Source organism: Rousettus aegyptiacus, unplaced genomic scaffold, assembly GCF_014176215.1.
Source record: "Rousettus aegyptiacus isolate mRouAeg1 unplaced genomic scaffold, mRouAeg1.p scaffold_m13_p_8, whole genome shotgun sequence".
In the NCBI taxonomy this organism is placed as follows: domain Eukaryota; kingdom Metazoa; phylum Chordata; class Mammalia; order Chiroptera; family Pteropodidae; genus Rousettus; species Rousettus aegyptiacus.
This window is the reverse complement of record NW_023416311.1, coordinates 77,591,828-77,597,582: the sequence shown is the minus strand read 5'-3', so window position 1 is coordinate 77,597,582 and position 5,755 is coordinate 77,591,828. Positions and strand designations below refer to the sequence as shown.

Below are 5,755 nucleotides of genomic sequence, written 5' to 3'. Positions count from 1 at the left end.
GTCTCAATGGCTTCTACTTTTCTGAGGCTGAACGTTTTCAAGATTTAGTGCCAACTGCTCCTCTCCAAACACCTGTGAAAGCATTTATAGATGAGACAATTCAGGGTTGAGTTGGTTTTTTTGTTTATTATACCAAATTTATTCATAATACATTATGCAGGTGTTTTGATGAGAATCCAGAAACATCTTGAGACACCATATTTCTCTGAAATGTGAGAATTTAAGACCATTGCTGTTCCAGGACAAGTCTTGTGGATAGAGCTTTTTATTGCATTCATTTGCATTATTTTGTTCACTTCTCAGAACTCTGTCAATTAGCAACAGCTTGATCTTGCAGATGAGATGACAGAACCCAGAAAAAACTCACCCAAAGGCACACACGTGGAAGATTGTGGAGCCAGGACTAGACCTGGTATTCTCTCTACTAGATCATTCTGCTTTTCAGAATTAAGGACAGATCAGACGATAAGATCATTCTTGATCAAGCACATGACAGGTTAGAGCTAGAAGAGTCCCTTCTCTGTATCTAATTTAATTCCTACCTTCTTAGACATTCAGTCAATGTGTCTAATTAGAAAAATGCAAATTATTTGACTGTATACCTATAAATATTATCCCTGGAAAGAAGAGGAACATTTGGTAAATGTACAAAAATATGGAGAAAATTTGCATGTTATCCTTGTGTAGAGGCCATGTTAATCTTCTCTGTATTGTTCCAATTTTAGTATACATGCTGGCAAGCAATCTCCAGAATATTTTAAAGTGAATATACTGCACTAGAAAATACCAAAGTGGATCACATATAGTAAAGATAAGTATTGTTTTGTGATACTTTTGTGTTAGTTGAGTATATGTGTAGACATTATAGGTCATGATATAAAATTTATTTCATGCTATGGATTGTGTTAACGAATGTTGAAAAGCCACTGTTATAGTGGAAAGAACACTGGAAAGTGGGTTCAATTACTTGATTTTAGTCACTGCTCTGCCAATAACTACCTGGTGAGCTTTGCCAAGGAACTTAAGCCTACGTAGCTTTCATTTCCTTATATTCAACATGAGCAGGTCAAACTAGGTCTTTTGACATCCTTTCCTCTAAGATCGTATCAATCTGGCGCTTCTTTCACATCATCGATGAAACACAAACGTCTTCTACAGGAGGAAGATGGGTGGAGAGAGGTGGCAGGAGCATAAAGGCAAACCAGAGCCAGGAACAGCCACGTGGCTTCATCCCACAGCAGCTGCTGTCCTGGTGCTCGTTCTCGTTGCTTGTCCTCATGCGGGTAACACCCCAAGGTGCTGCTGCCACGAGAGCGTGAGTGATGATCTTGGTTCAATCCAGGTTGGAACCTGTGGGCAGCAGTGGAGGTGAAGACTGCCAAACACACACACCTGGAGCCACCGCTTGGCACTGCTAGGGCCTCAGAAGCAGTTCTTGACGACAAGCATGACAAAGAGACCAAGGGGGAAGCAAAGGAAAGGCAGCTTAAATAGAACAAACTGAAACTTAGGGACCATATTCCCTCTACAATCTACGTGGCCCTGAAGTAATAAAAATCTTCCTTAGGAAAAAAAGAAAGAAAGAAAAACCCCAACTAAAGAAAAGAAAGAAAGAAAGAAAGAAAGAAAGAAAGAAAGAAAGAAAGAAAGAAAGGGAGGGAGGGAGGGACTTGTCGATTAGGTAGTAGTTACTTTCTGTTCTTTCTTTCGTTAATTCCGTCTTCCTTCCTTCCTCCCTACATCCCTCACCTCACTCCCTCCTCCGCCCGCAACTCCCGCACCGAAAGAAATAAATAACGAAAAGACAGAAAGAAAAGAAAGAAATGAGAGCAATTTCAGAAAATATGCAATGTGAAATGCGTAACATAACTTTTTCTGGTGTAGACTAGCACTTAGTTTTCTGTCAAGAACACGGACCTGTTATCACTTTTCATTCATTTGATGAATAAGATGCAAAGTTAATTTTATGGTGGAGAAACGCTCAAGAGGTTGCTTGCTTTTTGTTACTGTCGATGATACCTTTGATCTTAGCACATAGGATGTGTGTATGTATACACACACCACATGCACACACAAGAGCTGATAAATGAATTAAATGCATAAGTTATTTATTGGTCCTGGGACAGCACACAATATGACAAGAAATGAGATGTATTTATGTGATATGCACACACGTGTAGAAATTGAAGGAGTATTTTTTTTCCTCAGGAAGAAACGTAAGGACGGAAAACATTCTGTCTTGGAAGAACAAAAGTACAAAGACGTTCCGACAATTGAAGGTTACAGTTTTGCACAATTGCTTATTGTTCATTGCATTTGGAATTAGGGTGTGGAGAAAGTAGCCACCCCTCTGTGCCTGGATCTCTTCAGCACACTTCAATGTAGTGTCGCCTACCAGGTAAAATTTACCAAGGTGTATCTGTTGGCTTGCAAAAATCGGGGTGACAGGAGACTGGTGGGTCAGGAAGAAGGTCAAAAATGGGCTTGGCTGTTGTTGAACACTATATTTTCAAAGAAAAGAATGAATAATTTAAGTCATTTTAGTACTTGCGGAGGGCACTGGGGCCCAAGGCCTGTGTGCTGCCTGCATGCAACGCAGGTAAAAACTAGAAGCGACGCCCGCATCTCCGCAGATGGGCCTCTGCTGGTCTCCCTGGCCAGACTGAGGAGAAAGCGCAGTCAGGGGCTGGGTCCCAGCATGACGTGGCTGTGCAGGAGGCACGGCTGGACAGAGTGGGGAAGAGATGCACTTGCTAGACTCTCCTTTTGTGTAGGTGACCGGAGAGGTTTAAGAGCTGAATACCTTTCTGATCATGAGCCACCATGACGGGAACTAAACCTGTGAAGCTAATGTGGGATGATGACATAGCAATTTCTTCAGTTACTCTTTACTTACAAACGACAAAAACAAAACAAAATCCAACACCAAAACAAAAAATAGCTCAGAACAAAGTCCCAACAACAGAGGGGAAAAAAAATCTCCCGCCCTTACTAACCAAGAGGCCGTTATTTTGGGCTGTGGGCTGGGCTGGTGAGATGCTCTTTGGCTGGCTTTCACTGTGCACAGCCGTCTGACTGGAATTTCTGTGAACCGGGAAAGAGATGGTTATATTTGGCCTCTGGAAGGGAAGTTGCTGAGATAGAGAGGCAGCTTTGGGTCACAGGGTTTGAGGCCATGCCAACGGGAGGGGAAGCAACTCACCATTTCCAGCTGAGGAAGCGGGTGGGACAAGCCAGCCGAAACCTCTGTCGGGGTCTGCAGGGGACACGCCACAGCACTGCCAAGGAGTCTGTTCCAGTCTGGTGAGACTCGCTGCCTCTGGCCGAGCGGGCGGGAAGGGCCAGCATGGGCGCGGCTATGCGCCCGTGAGGCAGGATTCATTTCAGTCTGTTTCCCTCACTTAGCCCATGGTGCTCAATCTAGGCTATCTCCACCACCTTGAATTCCTGGAAGTTTCCAGACTTTGTTTACTAGTCCTTATTCACATACCCTGTGTTCGCTGCTGGACCTGAGTGCTGCGGTTTACCTTTATGATCCGCGTAGCTTCCACACACAAGGACATTTTAAAAATTCAAGCATGCACTTGGTTGCAGTCTCCCTTTAAGCTCTGGGTGATGTATATATAAAATAAATTATTAAATCTTCAGCTGTGTTATAAAAAGAATGACACTCGAGTCATGATTGAAAAACAAGATTATTGTTTATGAATAGACCACTAAAATATGCATTTTGTAAGGCTCATTGATTTATTTCCAATTCGAGAAGCCACATAGACATACAAGATGGTTCATTAGATATTCATTATACCTCCTTAGTTGCTTTTATTAGAAGTGCCCACGGTGCCCATGGTGAGGCTGACGTTTTCAGGGGTTGAGTCGATGCTTGAAGCCCATCAATTTCTTATAGGCAGTTTTGGTTTAAGGTATTTTGATGATTTTATAGAAATGCTATACCCCATTAAAAAGCTATAACTTAAACTGTGGAGCAGGGCAGGCACACATTAGATGATAAATGGCTTTGTGTAAGAGATTTCAAATTTGTCAAATCTGCATTAAAGAACTATATTTGAAATTGGTTAGAAGGTTGGGTGAATTCTTCAGGTAAAAATGACATTTGTTTTATGGATTCCTCCAAAACAATTCCCCCAGAGTTTTCATTTGAATAAATCACATCCAAGTTCAGCACTCCAGAAACAGCTAGCTTGGTAGTGTTGCATTAGCCGCTTTTCCATTTCTTCTTTTTAGGGAAAAGGGCTTGATTTCATCTGTAAAAGAAGCGAGACAAGATAACCTAAAGGTGTGAATTTTTATGCCTTCTCATTCCTTCCTTCCTTCTTTCATTCCACATTTATTTATTGAATAGATGTGGGCATGTCGTGGTACTAGAGAACAGCAACATACAAAACCTAGACCTGGTTCTCATAGAGATGGCATCGAAGGAGACAGACAATAAATAAGACAATAAATAAGATAATTTCATGAATTGACCGGTGCACGGAAGGCAGTAGAGTACTGTGATGATAAATTATTGGGAGGTGGCTCCAAGCCTCTTTGAGCGAGGGTCATTTCAGCCAAGGAGAAGCCACTTGAGCAAACACCTAGAAGAGCAGCACTCCAGGAAGAGGGACCAGCCACAGCTGTGGCAGTGCAGCAGCGTGTGCATGAGAGGAAGAGAAAGGCCTGAGCGTCTTTTCGTGGGTGCTTCTTCTCCACCTCTAGAGCTGTGACTGCTCTGCTGCATGAACAATGAATGAGGCCAAGGGAAGTGTGCAGAAGGGAGGGAGACAGGAGGGTTGGTTAGGAACATGGTTGGGGGGTGGGGATAGGCACGTTAAGGTAGGCCAGGTGACCTGTGCTAATGAATAAGCCCATATCTCAGTGGCTCAACTAAGCACATGTTTCTGCCTTGCCTGTGTCATGGTCTGGTGTGGGTCTCATGGCTCCCCTCTGAGCAGGTAAGCAGACTCTTGTCATTATGTGTCTCCACCTTCTCAAAATCGAGAGGGGAGAGCGAGTGGAAGGCCGAATCGGATATTTTCAGGGCCAGGGCTGTACTGGCCACTTGACCAGAACCCAGGCCCATGACTCTAGTCTAACTGTAAAGGAGGTTGTGAAACATGGTTGTCCTTTGTGCTGAGGGAGAAGTAGCTCAATCAGGGAGCATCAAGCCAGTCTTGGCCACATGAGAGGAAGGAGGAAAAGTGGGGATCCTGCTCCTCTCCCCGCATTCTGAAGATCCATCTTCCATCTTGGCCAGGAGTGCTGGCAAAGGGGCTGGGATGGAGAAGGAATGTCCTCACGACGAGGACTCCACGCCATCCCACCACACAGAGAAGAAAGGGAGGAGAAAGCCATAATTTCAGCGTTGGACAGGAGCTTGCCTGGATACCCTACCCCTCACCTTTAGGCTCAAAATAAGTCATTTTACTGCTTGTTAAGAGTCTGGAGGAGAAGCAGTTTGATGTTAGCGACCCCTGTCTCCTATCGCAGGCCTTCAAGCCTTCCTTCCCTATGACTTTACCCCAAGTTGATCCAGCTCTACTACTCACATCTCAGGCCACCCACTCTCAGCAGGCCTGGCGTCTTAAAACTTTCTTCCAACGGAGGATGGACACTTTAGCCCCCGTCTTCTCACCATTCTCCTCCTGCAGTCTAACGAGTCCTGCCAGCCTTCTTAGCTTTGTGGAACCTTCCCTGCCTTCTCAGGCTTCAGTGAAGTGCAGTCTCAAAGAGGCTGCATATCTCTTCCATGCGC

The 5,755-nt window shown here is 44.2% G+C and overlaps 1 pseudogene; it reads right to left on the bottom strand.

Annotated features, from left to right (window-relative positions):
* Window positions 1-649: 649 nt before the first annotated feature.
* LOC118607170 lies at window positions 650-744 on the bottom strand (annotated as a pseudogene).
* Between the last annotated feature and the right edge of the window lie 5,011 nt (window positions 745-5,755).